Raw genomic sequence first — 14,752 nt, forward strand, 5'->3', positions numbered from 1 at the left:
CAGTATCAGAGGGACTTGAAGGCTGGTGACCAGGGAGCTGGCTCCCTCGGGCAGAGCCCCACACCAACAGGGACCTGCTGGCAGCAGAAGCCAGACTGGGCAAAATGGAGAGAGAAGAAACCAAAAATAGAAACAATAAGGAGAAGAAGGGAGGGAGGAAAGAAGGGAGGGAAGGAAGGTCTAGGTGAGGATGTGACCATTTTTGTAGAAGTTCACAAAATCCAGAAAACGGGACTACAGAGGGATGAAGCTGCAAAAACAATCCCTTCTGAGCCACCCCTCCTGTGGAAAGTTCAGAAAACTTATATAAAAATGAGCAACAGAAAAGGATTGTGGCGAAATTCCATAAAAATTATTATTTTTAAAATGAGAATAATGAGCAATGTCCCCCCAGATAATGAAGGCATTCCAGAAATATATGCCCACAGAACATGTGTCCAAAACATAAAAACTGTGCCCTAATATTTAAAAATGAGTCAACAGAAATTAGGAAAGCCATAAAAGATAACAAAGAATAGCACATCAGGATGAGAAGACCTCAGAAAATACGTGTTAGAACCAAGGAAAGAACTAGAAATGGAAGGGGCAGGAGAGCCCGTCCAGGGGCGGAGCTGCGGCGGCCGGTTCCTGGCTCCACTCCCCGGCGCGCGCATGGGCCACTACGCACCACCAGGGGTCGCTTCAGAGCAGAGAACCGGGAACGCCGCCGAGCACCGCAGGGTGTGGTGCCCCCACCCAAACTGCTTAGAAATTTAAAAAACTCATTTCAGAACGAAGAATTAGGAGGAATGTAAAATCTACGTATGCCAAATAAGTGCAACAGATAAGGCCTTAGAAGAATTCCAATCACGGGCGGACAAACAGGAAAAGGGTTGCTTGTAAGGTGGAGGATGGAAACCAGACTTTGGGAAGGATCATAACGGAGCACGCACAGACGTCAGGCTGCAGCGCTGCAAGCCTGAAATCTAGACAGAGAAAAAGACCAATGCAAGCCCAACACATTATTTTTAAAGAGTATTTATTGGTAGGGCACTTGTCTTGCACAAGGCCAACCAGAGTTCGATCCCCAGCATCCCATATGATCCCTCATGAACTACCAGAACTAAGCCTGAGTGCAGAGCCAGAAGTTGCCCCTAAGCAACACCAAGTGTGGCCCAAAAACAAGAGAGGGAGAGAGAGACAGAGACAGAGAGAGACAGAGACAGAGAGAGAAAGAGAATTTAGTTTTTAGTGGAATTTTTTATAACAACCACAATGAAAAGGAAGAGAGATACAGGATCCAAGAGAAAATGACTGCATAGGATAGGCAAATGATCTAACATACGTATAATAAAAGTCACAGAAGAAAGAAACCAAAGCTAGAGAATCAAAGTCTAAATACTATGATCTAAAACAAAGAGATTCTCTGACAGGAGATGCTATTCAGCAGTGAAGTATATACATGGCATATATGAGGCCCTCCCTAACTTTACTTTCCAGCAACATATGTATTTTCAGAAATAAATAAGTTTGAAATGTATTCATTATATACTAGATATGCCAGATAGCTGAAAAACTGGTGCAGAATGCCCAAGCAGACAGTCAGCTGTAGCTCCTTGAATACTTCCTGTGAAGCAATAGAACTCATGTTCACAATAGTAAGGAAGACAGCATGTGCCAAGGACACTGACTCGAAAGTTCAAGGTCATAAACTGTCATCCACACAACTCCAAGACTGTTGAACACAACCGGAGAATAGACTTCAGCACTCTCCCTGTTGGCCTCACCCACATGCCTCTATTCTATGGGACAGTTTCTTCCCTTTGTTGGACAGTGCGCTCCATTTGGGGGTCGTTCACATCCCAGCTTGGAGTGCACAGTTCCTTTCTTTTACTTTACAGTGTTCATGCATCTCTCTTTTCTGGCTCTTATTTTCTAAATAAAGCTATTTTTCAAAGAGAAAACAGTCTTCAGACAACTAAAATGACTAGAGAAATCTAAGTATAAGGAATATGCAACATATATAACGCATAGCTTCTTGTCCAATTACAGCAGGAGAAGGATTGTGACGGATAGCATAGCTCACATAGCACAACTACCAAATATCAGAGGGATGGGTAGAGCATAGAGAAGTGAAGAATGCGTCCAGAGCAATTGTACAGCAGGTAGGGCATTTGCCCTGCACACAGCCTACCCAGGTTCAATTCCCAGCATTTCAAATATTCCCTTGAGCACTACCAAGAGAAATTCCTGAGTGCCAATCAGGAGTAACCCCTGAGTATTTCCAGGTATGACCTGAAAACAAAAAGTGAATAAGCTTGTGAACTGGAGATAGTACAGTAGATAGGATGCATTGATATCCTATAGAATGTCTTAATGGCTCCTGCCAAAATAGAGCAATCTTCACACTGTTTCCTATATGAACACTTTTTTGTAAGCATGTTCAGCAGTTCTTCATAACAGACAATACAAAATATGTTCTTTCAGTTGTGTTTTGGGGAGGGATTGGGGCTTGGGATAGAAAGATCCCGAATTTGGTGGTGGGAAGGTGTAATGGTGGCGGGATTAGTGTTTGAATGTTAAATGTAATCAAATATCATGAGCTAACTTATAAAATTTAAAAAAAAATTTAAAGACTTTTGTGTTCATATTTTTGTTAGTTGGCTTATGCATTACATCCCATCCAATCTGATGTGCTCCTATTAGAATGTCCTAGAATGTCAGTGTTGTAGTTTGGAGATGCTGCACTGCCATGAATGTGGCTGCATGCTCCAGAAAATCCAGAATATTCAACTGGGAAGTTCGTGATTTTGTGTGTGTGTGTGTGTGTGTGTGTGTGTGTGTGTGTGTGTCTGGAAGAAGGCCAGCAGATGAATTTACACAGTGGTGGTGGGACACGAGTGTGGCTTCGGGGTTTCCAGAAGTACAGGGAGATGTGAGGAGGTCGCCCATGACCCTGAGAAGACCTGGAGTTTTCAGCCCCCAAATCCCATGTACCTGAAATTTTAAGCAGATTACATTCTCTGTGGAGCTCAGTCTGAGAAGTGGACTGGGGACCCAATTCAGAGCCCATTCAAATCATTTTGGGTTCATTTTGACATTTTGAGGCCATTCTAAATTTGAATAAAAACTGAGTGTTTGTTTATGCTTTGAAAATTATGTATTAAATTGTGGCTTTGGGTGTGGGAGCAGTTGCTCAGCTTAGCTTGGGTGGGAGCTGGCCACTCCCCTCCAGAGTATGCCCCGGAAGTCTCAGCTGGGGATGGGCATCCAAGAAAGCTTTGCAGCTGGTTGATATCTCTCGAGGTTTATGTATGAGTCTCTGGAGCAAGGCTAGTAGATGAGCATCCATGCTGAAGGGGGTTGGACATGGGCCCCAAAATAAAAGTTTTAAAAAGTCCAACAAGAACCTGATGTAGACCCTGGACCCATATCCCACTTTACAGGAAATCCAGGGACTGCAGGGAGCACTACGGATGTGACAACCAGTTTTTCTTCAACAAATAAATGAAAATGAATAAAACATAAAGAGCCAATAGCAATGAAAGATAGAGAAGAAAAGTTAACCAGTGGGCCAGGGACCCAAAACAGAGCCACTCAAACCATTTTGGGTTCATTTTGACATTTTGAGGCAATTCTGAATTTGAATAAAAATGGAGTGTTTATGTTTTTAAAACTATGTATTAAATTATGATATTTTTTCTTAAGTTCTCATATTTCAGAAATAAACTCTGAAATGTTAGTGCATTGGCTAGTAAAGTTGGGTTTGCCCAGTAATCTTTTGTTTTTCTTGTTCTCCAATCATGTTATTATCTCCATATGGTGATAATATTGTGCTTGTGGTACCCTATTATGCTTTCCAAACTGCTTAAACTTTTCATTTCCACAATCCATATGCCAAAAAATCAGCACATATTCCCATATACAGTCAAAAATAGGCTTACTAGAATGTTTCCAATTGCAGCTGAAGGTAGCAACATTTACAACAATTAGTTTTTGTTATTCCCATAAAAATGTCTAAATTGCAATGCAGCTATAATGTGAGAAGAGTCTTGCAAACGTTGCCGTGATGGTTATGTATCTCCTTCAGCTGAACGATTTGGATTCTTCCTTCACTGCCTGATCCCCACACCCACAATGCGGTATCAGGAGCCCTGAGGCCATTAAAGTCACAGTACAAAACAGCATTATGGTGCTTTACCTATAGACACAAATAATGAGCTAGCAAATGTGTAGTAACAGATTAGATCCTTGTAATATGGCAAAATATAGGCTGGTTATGTGTTTCTAAAATTGTTAGAAGCACATTTTGTTAGAAGGGGGTGCAAGTGGACATTTTAATAGCACTGTAGCACTGTCGTCCTGTTGTTCATCGATTTGCTCAAGTGGGCACCAGTAACATCTTCTTTGTGAGACTGGCTGTTACTGTTTTTGGCATATCGAATATGCCACGGGTAGCTTGCAGGCTCTGCCGTGCGGTCAGGATACTCTCGGTAACTTGCCGAGCTCTCTGAGAGGGACAGAGGAATCAAACCCGGGTCGGCTGTGCGCAAGGCGAATGCCCTACCCGCTGTGCTATCACTCCAAGGACATTTTATTTTTTTTCTTTTTTCTTTTTTTTTCTTTTTTATTTTTTTAATTTTATCACCATGTGGAAAGTTACAGAGTTCTCAGGTTTATGTCTCAGTTATACCGTATTCAAACACCATCCCTTCACCAGTGCCCATATTCCACCACCAAAATCCCCGGTATACCCCCCGCCCCCCACCCCAACTGTATAACTGATGAATTTCGCTTCATTTTCTCTTCACCTTGATTATGTCCCATATTTCAACACAAAATTCACAATTGTTGTGGGAGTTATACCCCCAAACAAGAAAACCCTACTAAGGAAGCATTTGATAATTAGTTTTCCATTAAAAGATTGTATGTTTTCAGGTTTTAGAAAAGGTCGCGCAGCTCGGATGTGTCCCAGTCCCAAATCCCGGAGCCGTGTTAGTTGCTGCTCAGTGTCGCCAGGGCTCCATCTGGAGAAGGTGTGCTGGCTGCACCTCCACCTTCCGGCTCCCGGGTGTTGTTGGCCCCAATTTGGGTCCGGAGCATTTTCCGGGCCGCGTTGCTCACCAGAATGCCTGGCCGCTTCACTGCTGGTTGTGGCAAGATGGCACCGAGGGTGGGTCGAGGGCGTGACTTCCAGCGGCCGGGACCACTTGGAGTTTGAGCTGGCACCACCCCACTCCAGTGCCCCCCCGCGGCTCGGATGTGTCCCAGTCCCGAATCCCGGAGCCGTGTTAGTTGCTGCTCAGTGTCGCCAGGGCTCCATCTGGAGAAGGTGTGCAGGAGAAGGTGACCAAGGACATTTTAATACTCCAATTTAAAGTGATGATTGCCTCTCACTTTCTTGGGAGAGATTTAAAAGTGATATACATGGGCTTCACTTAAATTATGCCACAAACATTTACTATTGTCCCGGATTCCGCGTAAGGAAGTTCTATCATCAAACCAACCATGGTATTTCACAACTCTAAGAATAATAATCAGGGGGCCAGAGCTATAGTACAGTGGGTAAGGCACTTATCTTGCACACAGCCAGCCTGGGTTTGATCCCCAGCAACACATATGGTCCCCTGAGCGCTTCCAGGAGTAAATTCTGAGTGCAGAGCCAAGAGCATCCCTGAGCATCAGCAAAAAAAAAAAAAAAAAAAAAAAAAAAAAATGAACGATAATCCGAGGTCAGAGAGATAGAGAGTTAGTAAGTACAGTGAGTAAGGCATTCGCCTTGCATGCGGGCAATCAGGTTCAATACCGGCGCATCCCATAGAGGTCCCTAAGCACCGCCAGGAGTAATTCCTGAGTGCATAACCAAGTGTAACCCCTGAGCATCACCAGGTGTGACCCAAAAGAAAAAACAAACAAATAGAAGACTGGAAATAATATGTGGGACTTGAAGAAACCCCCTAAGCAGAAGCAACATAATGGGAGAGCTGACCCAAATAACTGAGCTTGGTCTGGGGTGCTGGAGGGGAGGGGCGCTGGGGCCCTGGGGGAGGGCGGCGGGTCAGGAGTTGGTGTCGAAATTATGCATGGAAAACCATCATTAACAGATTAATATTATTATAAATCAGAACTTCGATCAATAAAAATGTTTTTTAAAAGAATGGTGATCCCAAGCAAATGGGATCACAGCAGCCCAGGCCAGGACAATAGGTGTGTCATCTACTATACCAATTTGGGGGCCTGGAGAGATAGTACAGTGGGGAGTATACTTGCTTTGTACATGGTCAACCTGAGTTCAACCCCTGAGCCCCACCAGGAGTGATTCCTGAGCAGAGGAATCCTGGCCCCAAACCCTAAACCCTAGCTTAATTAAGTAACTAAGTAAAATAAAGTAGTAACAAATTATCCCAACACTTCCCAGAGCAGTAAGCTTTTCTGAAACTCCCAACTTGGGCAAGACCATGAACACCCCACTTCTTCCTCTGTTTTTGGCTTTTTAACTCACACCCCGTGATGCTCAGGGCTTACTTCTGGCTCTGTACTTAGGAATTACTCCTGGGGATGCTCGTGGGACCATATGGGATGCCGAGGATCAAACCCGGGTTGGCAGCGTGCAAGGGAAACGCCCTCGCCGCTGTGTTATCGCTCCGATCCCAACACCCTCACTTCTTTACCTTCACTGTAACCACCTCTCCAGCTGCTGTGTGTCATACATGAACTGGAAAGAACTGGCAAGTAGGGCAGGGTGGGCTTCACCTGACTGTGCCCGGGGCTTACTCCCGGCTCTGCGCTCAGGGACCACCCCTGGTGGGGCTGGGGGACCATACGGGATGTCCCAGGTGGAATCCGTGCAGAGCAAGCACCCTGCTGGCTGAACTATCTCTCCAGTTCCTGAAAAAAGAAAAGAAATTCGTTCAGACTTTACAGCAATATCTTGTCAAGCTTACTTGTAGTGAGAAGTGAGATTTCCCAGCATCCGTCAGCCTTCCTTCAGTCAGAGCCCCAGCGTATAGACAGGCTCCAGGCTGCCGTACAGAGACTACGTTTCCCAGCCTCCCTTGCAGCGCTAGAAGCCCACGTGACTGAAAACGGTGCCTTAGATGAAGCGGTGATGAGCTGCGCTTCTGGGCAACGCCCTCAAGGGAAGGAAGGTGCCATCTCTTCCACTCTCCCTTCATCCTTCCACCAGAATGTGGGCTTGATACAGGGGACCGACTTGAGTCATAGGGAGGAAGGTATCAGACACCCTCCGTGTCAGAGCAACGAGCTGGAAGGAGCTTAGACCTTAGACCTTAGCAGCAACTGTTACAGTGACCACTGATCAGCAGAGTGTGAGGAGAAGCCCATCTGTGTGGTTGCACCGTCATATTAATTAATTAATTAACTAATTAATTAATTTTATAGTTTTGCTGTTATATTAAATAAGCATCTGGACCTAGAGCTCCTAACTGTATGAGCTCTAATAAAACTTCTTAACCAATAAGCCAATAAAACTTCTTAAAACTCACCGTGGCATCCAGTGCCGGCAGCTTGTCTTGTCAGATTCTTCCAGAAGCAGAAGCTGAGGCAAGAATTCGGGTGCAGGTGTTTAATTAAGGTAGTTCTGGCAGAATTGGGTGAGGGAGCAAAGGACCTGGGGCGAGCAACGACCAAGCCTGAGTGCATTTCCACCTCCCCTGCTGGAGCCCCGAGTTTGTGTTGCTCATGGCAAAGGACTGGGCGTCCCCTTGCGGCAGATGGCTGGGGTATCTACGGCGTGTTGGAGGCTGCCCAGTACTCTCTGTTGGAGTGGCCAGGAAGCTCCGGGCAGGGCCCCGGGGGCCTGAGGGTGAGTTTCTGAAGCAGGTTCCAGATGCAAGTGGCCAGCGGCAGGCAGAGGATCGGGGCTCGGTGAGGAGACATACAGGCTTGGGGCAAGGCGCCAGCACTGTCCCACATGGGGTTGGGCGGGGCTGTGGCCTCCAGGCCTTGTCATCCTCGCCCATCAAGCATAGCTGGCCATCCTCCAACATGTCCTAAAGCAAAATGAACTGTGGACAGTCCACAGCCCTGGCCCGGGGTCCCCAGCCAGGTGCTGTGGCCGCTACAATCCTACTGTTAAACCATCTCCATTTGCCCCAGTGGGCAGCAGATCCCAGTGCATGGAGACATGAATGTGCAGAATCAGAGAGGTGTGGCAACCTGCCGAGTACCACACAGCTAAATGGAGGGACTGAGACTTGTAGGAGAGAGGAGGAGCAACATTTCAGAAAAGCCTAAAGTTCTGGAAAACCTGGAGGAATAGGTGCTGGGCTCTGCAAGGAGCCAGGGAGCCTGTGGAGGATGGGGCCCACCACAGAGGGGCCGGCCCCGCCGCTAAGAAGATTAACGTCCTGCCTCCCCCTGTGCTTCTTGGGGCGGGGGGGGGGGGGAGTGGGGGGTGCTCCTCTGCAGAGCTCCCCGCAGCAGACGAGACAGCAGAGAGGGCCTGGGGCAGGGAATTCGGGGAAATGCCCGTGGGGAAGAGAGATGGGAGGAAGAAGCAGGTTAAGTGTGTGTTCTCAGCACGGTGCCCCGGGGGTGCCGGGCTCCGTCCTGCTGGGAAGCTGCTGGCCTGAAACAGTGCCTTCCTCTCCTGGCTGCCGCGGTGCCGGGGGCGCTGGGCGTCACAGCTCCTCTTTGCACGCGGCTGCTGTGCTAGGTACTTAGCTAGGTTCCCCCAGCCGCCCTGGCTCCCTGCTGGAGAAGAAACTGACCAGGGCCGTTGGGCTGGAAGATGCTGCTTCCCTGACCTTGGACCCAGAGCACAAGTTCTCCCCGCCCTTTCCAGCTCCTTGTTCAGAAAATAGCATTCGCCAGGACTTCGAGACCTGTGCGCTTTCTCTAACGACCTGAGGGTTTGAAAGACATGGAGTTTTTCGTGTGGGTGTGGGCAGCTCCTTCAACTCCTCTGGAGACAGACAGCAAGTGCCGGAGAGCAGGGAGCAGACTAGTGGGCAGCCAGACCCCACCTGAGAATGCCAGGCCCAGGAACCAGCATGTCCCACTGAAAAACTAAATGGTCTGATCCAAAGACCACCCAGCCTGAGGGTGTTTGCCTTGCACATGGTCAACCCGGCTTCCATTCCCAGCATCCCATATGGTCCTCCCAGCACCGCCAGGAGTAACTCCCGAATGTAGAGCCAGGAGTAACTCCTGAGCATCGCCGGGTGTGACCCAAAAAGGAAAAAAAAGACCACCCAGCCTGTTATGGAGGCTTCTGTCTGGATAAGGACCACCACAGAATCCTGAACAGATTGACCTGGGTACCTAGGTCCCTGGATCCTCCTTGGGCCCAGAAAGTTTGCCCATCCACTCTGTAAACCCTGAGACAGAGCAAGGAATCTCACACACACACACACACACACACACACACACACACACACACGCACACACACGTGTGCGCACACACACACACAAACACACACGTACACATATATTGGTTTGGTTTTGGGGTCACACCTGGTGGTACTCAGGGCTTACTCCTGGCTCTGTGCTTTGGGCTTAGTCCTCGAGTCCACTGCACTGCGTGCAGTGCTTGTGGAACCACATGAGATGCAAGGAATGAAACCCAGGTCGCTGCAAGCATGGCAAATGCTCTTCCTGCCATACTATCACTCTGGCTCCAGAAGCCCTCCCCTTAGCTGGAAGGGACAGGTCACTCTCTGTTGCTGGCCACCAGGAGTCCTGAAAGGCATTTCCAGCAGAAGCAGCATGAGCGAGAGAGAAAGGAGAGATCCCCCAGCCCGCCGCAGCCTCTGTGCATCAGACACCTGAGGACTCGCTGAAGGTCACCTAAGGTCCAGGAGCACCAGAGTCAGCATCTGGCCTGGCTCTGCCCTGACTCGTAAGATGTCTGAGTCTCCGGGACAGGCAGGTGGACCACCCCCCCCCCCCCCCGGCCATGCCGCCTGTGGAATCTCAAAGTCCCCCGGACTGACAGACACGCCTCCCACCCCCACCGAGATCAAGGGCAGCCAGCAAGCCCCACCAGCCTTGGGCATGACCCTGGGGGGAGCACAGCCATGAGAGCCTAATTTAAAGGCAAAGGGGGAAAGAGCAAACCAGGAGCCTGCCTGCAGAGGCTGAAGCATGTGGCAGAGAGAAGGGGTCAGGGAAGGAGCCCCCAGCACACATGCAGCCCCCCAGCAGGGTCAGGCCCGTGCATTCTCCAGAGTCGGGGGAACCCACCACAAAGATCAGCCTCAGCACTCCCATCATGTGTGTGCGTGTGTGTGCACGCGTGTGCATGCATGCATGTGTGTGCTTGCATGCATGTGTGCATGTGTGTGCATGCATGTGTGTATGCATTGCATGCATGTGTTCATGTGTGCGTGTGTCTGTCTGTCTATACACACTTGCGTGCACACGCTGGGGACAGGAGGGGCTTGGTGAGGCTGGGGATCATTCCCAGGCCCCACATGTCTAAGTATGACCAACTGACCAAGTCCCTGGTCCAACATCTCTAATTTGCAGATGCCATGTCAGAGTCCCAGGGATGTGTGTGACATCTTCCCACTCACATGGGCTGGGGGAGCAGAGTCTGAACAGGGCTGTGTGCCCCGAGAGCTCAGGAGGTTGTGGCAGGCCCTGAAGGCAGAAAGGCAGAAATAAGAACATTCCAGAAAGGCCAATACTAGTATTGCTGTTCACTGGGGTAAGGGCATCCCCGAGTTGTGCTCGGGAATCCAGGGGCCACTCTCTGCAGTCCTTAGCCCTTCCTGGCTTGAAGTCCACTGACTGGGTTTGGTCAGTGTTGGTTAGGGGTCACTAGAGCTGCACTTGACAATGCTGGGGTGGGGCACAGACTCATCCCAGTGGTGCTTGGGGGACACAGAACAGTACATAGAAATGCTCAGGGAGGGATTTGGTGCTGGGGATCAAACTTGTGGCCTTACACATGCAAGGTATGTTTTCCAGCCCTTTGAACTATGCTCTCAGTTCATGATTGAGTTTTAAGTTTGAGGATTGCTATTTCTGTGTTTATTTTATTTTTTGCTATTTTTGTTTTTGATGTTTGGGCCACACTCGGTGGAAGCCAGGGCTTATGCCTGACTGTGCTCAGGAATCACTCCTGGCTGGGCTCGGGGGACCTTATGTGGTGTCCTGGTCTGCCCGGGGCAAGCAAACCCCTACCCGCTGTGTCCTCTCACTCCAACCCCCTATTACTATGTTCTTTATCACCTGGTCAAATCCATCCCACCCCACCCACACCCAATATCAAACCCTTCGTGAATTCCCACTCGGCCTTAAAGAAGCCCCGGGGCATGGCATGCTGGTACCCAACCCTCTTCTCGTCAAGTGACCCCAATCCTCTCCCATCTCCAGGTCTGTGCAGATGACCCAGGCTGCCTGCCCGCTCTGACCTAGTCATCCCTCTCCTGTCGCTGTGCCAGCTCCACAGGGCTCCCCACGTCCACACCAGAAGGCCCCCTCCTCCTGTGGCGCGGAGCAGTTTCAGGCCTCTGGGCCGGCCGTGCCTGCTCCAGGCAGCCACAAGCAGGTTCTGGGGAGTGAACGAGCCTCTGGCAGGAGAACGAAAGGCAGGACGCGCCGGGAATCCTGCGGGCTGTCCTCTCAGGCGGGAGAGATTAACTTCCCATCATTAGTTTCATTAATCAAATTGGACGTCTTAATTAGAGTGAAGCCTAATTTATTTACATGTTTTAATGAATTCATTTCCATGTAACTTCTCGTCGCTCCTTAGGGAGCGATCCTGGAAAGAGAAGTGGGAGACTCTGCCTGAGCACTGTGGGTTTGCTCAGGAGGGCGCTGGGCCCTCAGGGAGCTCCCCAAGATTTTAGTCCTGCTCCAGCTTCAGCTCAGGAATGCCGCCTGGCACCCAGGTGCTCCGCAGGCCCGCCGACTCCCGCAGGCACGCCCCCCTTCAGAGAAGCATTGCGTCCACACAGGCCTCCTCCTCCCCGGATCCACTGGGAACCAAGAAAGGAAGAACTTCCCAAGCGGGTGCACCCCCAAGCAGAGATCGCAGCTGTTGCTGCCTCCCCACGTCCCCCCGGAGCAGGCCCAGGACAGGAATAGAGCAGCCCCCGGCTTCAGCAAGGCTGGCGGGGGCAGGGGCGGCTAAACCCAGCCTGGCAGGTGGTTCCCTCGGGAGGAGCAGAGCTGCGCTGGGCAGAGCTCTGGGGTCTCTGGGCTCACTCAGTTCTTTCTCCCTGCCTGGGAGGGGGGCTGTGGCCAGGGATAGCCCTTGGCTGAGACTCTGAAACCTCCAGGAGACCCCGAACGCCCACGGGCATGAGAATCAATGAGCTCCATCCAGTAAACAGAGCACAGCTAATGTATATATAGACCCTCCCACCTGGTTTCCAAAAGGATTTGCAACAGCTTTTGCGAGAGACAAAGAAATGAGCATTTCGAGCGTGCCAGAGTTTACTCATGAGCTCTCCCACCGCAGACCACAGGGACCAGCGCCAGGACGGAAGGATCTCAGGTCCCCCAGGCAGCCGTGTGAGCAGGGGTGAGCTCCCCACCCATGGAGGTGTGCAAGCAGGGACCAGAGGCTGTGACCAGGGTGGGACCCATGCACCTGGTACATGTTTCACCCAATACAAAGTTCTGCAGGGGAGAGATGCCACAACCGTGCTCGCTCAGCTCCCACCCTGCCCGCAAAGAGATAGAGGCAGAGCCTGACATACAGCGGGTGGGGGCAGCCACTTGCTGGCTTCTTCCCACCCTCCCCAAGCCAAGTTTCCCCAGATGATTAAAAACTAAGGAGGGGGCTGCAGAGACAGTGCAGAGGGTAGGGTGCTCGCCTGGCATGCAGCCGTCAATCCCTGGCACCCTATGTAGTCCCCTGAGCCCCACCAGGAGTGATCCCTAAGCACAGAGCCAGGAGTTAGCCAGAGCACTGCGGGTGTGGCCCCAAAACACTTAAAAATAAAAATAAAAATTAATAATAATAATAATCTGTCACTGTCACCCCATTGCTCATCAATTTGTTCGAGCAGGCACCAGTAACGTCTCATTGAGAGACTTATTGTTACTGTTTTTGGCATATCCAATAGGCACGGGTAGCTTGCCAGGCTCTGCTGTGCGGGCTCCATACTCTCAGTAGCTTGCCGGGCTCTCCGAGAGGGGCGGAGGAATCGAACACAGGTCGGACGTGTAAAAGGCGAAAGCCCAACTGCCGTGCTATTGCTCCAGCCAATAATAATAATAACAACAACAACAATAACAATAATAATAGTAATACTGAGAAGAGGGCCCAGAGAGATAGTACAGTGGGTAGTATATGTCTTGAATAAGGCCAGTCTGGGTTCCATTTCCAGCTTCCCCAATCTCTGAGGCAGAAGGCCCTAAACACTGCTGGATGCGACAGAAAGAAAAAAGAGGGAGGGAGGGAGGGAGGGAGGGAGGGAGGGAGGAAGGAAGGGAGGAAGGAAGGAAGGAAGGAAGGAAGGAAGGAAGGAAGGAAGGAAGGAAGGAAGGAAGGAAGGAAGGAAGGGAGGGAGGGAGGAGGGAAGGAAAGAGGGAAGGAGGGAAGGAGGGAGAGAAAGAGAACTGAGTGGGAGGTTGGGACAACCCCCTGCTGGCCTACTGCTGAAGCAGTCTGGGGTGTCCTCAGAGTGGGCTGCAAGGCATGGGACCCTCCAGAGACCTCAGCACATGCAACAACAACACCTCTACTCCGTGTGGCCACTCTGTCCCTTCCCCTAAGGCACCTCGCCCCCAGAGAGCACTTCCACCGACCCCCAGAGAGCCACGGCATGCCCCTTACCCCCATCACAGCCCCTGGCACAGTGTGGCCTGTCCTGAGTTGGCGCTCGGCCTTGGAGATGGAGGACAGCTCCCCGCTCGGGCCCACTCAGGCTCTGGGCAGGACACGCGCAGCCTGGTCTCAGGGGCGCTTCCAGGGCTGGAGGCGGTCAGCGAGTGAGGAGGAATCAGGAAGGCACTCAGACTGAGCTCTCTTGGGGAAGAGGCCACCAGGGCCAGCCAGGACGCATCTTTGGGCAGTGTCCGGCAGGGCTGGGCTGGTGCAAAGGAAAACCTGGCCCGGTGCTTGTTCTGGTTTAGACTTTTTGCTTCCTCCCGGCTCTGCACTCAGAAATGTCTTCAGAGTGCTCAGCGTGTGTGCAGGCAAGCCCTCCCCGCCGTCCTAGGGCTCTGGCCCCTGGGCCTGGGGTTTGAAGCAGGTGTGGGGAGAGGGAAGGAGGGGGTAGGCTAGGGCGGGCCAGAGTGGGTCTGTGGGAGATGGTCACAGCAGGACAGAACTGGGGGTCGGGGGGAGCTGCTCCTGGCTCTGTGCTTAGCGGACTCTCCTGGCAGTGCTCGGACGTGGCCGGGATGGAAGCTGAGTCTTGGCTGCGGGAATGGGCCAGGCCCTTTCCTCCAGCAGGAGGGGTGCTAGGAGAGCACCTCGAGAACCCATGCTGCGGAGGCCTCACAGCTGTCTTTGCACAGACAGGCCACGTGCCTCCACCATCTGGTTGTCAGTTCCGAGAATCTCATTATCCTCCGGTCTGGGCTGGACCATGCCTACCCTGCTGCCCGGAGGGAAATGCTTCACCTCACCAAAGGGCAAGGTCTGGTCTCTCAGGGCCAGAGAGTAGGGAGGAGCAGACAGGGTTCTCCACGAGGCCGTGGGGTGCACAGTCTTCCGTGCCTGGCTTCTGACCATGGGCTGGTACTTGCCGTGTTGGGCACACCGCCTGCTCCCCCTCCCCAGGAGCCCTGGGATACCTTTTGCTTTCTATAGAGGTTTTTGCTTTGGGAGGAGGGGCACTTTCAGCAA

At 51.1% G+C, this 14,752-nt stretch overlaps 1 long non-coding RNA gene across 1 annotated transcript; it reads right to left on the bottom strand.

Moving 5' to 3' along the window:
* Positions 1 to 4,774: 4,774 nt before the first annotated feature.
* LOC129404253 (uncharacterized) lies at positions 4,775 to 9,876 on the bottom strand. Its single transcript, XR_008629791.1, has 3 exons — positions 7,485 to 9,876; positions 6,651 to 6,867; positions 4,775 to 5,653 (listed from the first exon to the last, which is right to left on the bottom strand). It is a non-coding gene; the product is annotated as an uncharacterized LOC129404253 (long non-coding RNA).
* Between the last annotated feature and the right edge of the window lie 4,876 nt (positions 9,877 to 14,752).

The sequence above is a fragment of the Sorex araneus genome, chromosome 4, assembly GCF_027595985.1.
Source record: "Sorex araneus isolate mSorAra2 chromosome 4, mSorAra2.pri, whole genome shotgun sequence".
NCBI classification, from domain to species: Eukaryota; Metazoa; Chordata; class Mammalia; order Eulipotyphla; family Soricidae; genus Sorex; species Sorex araneus.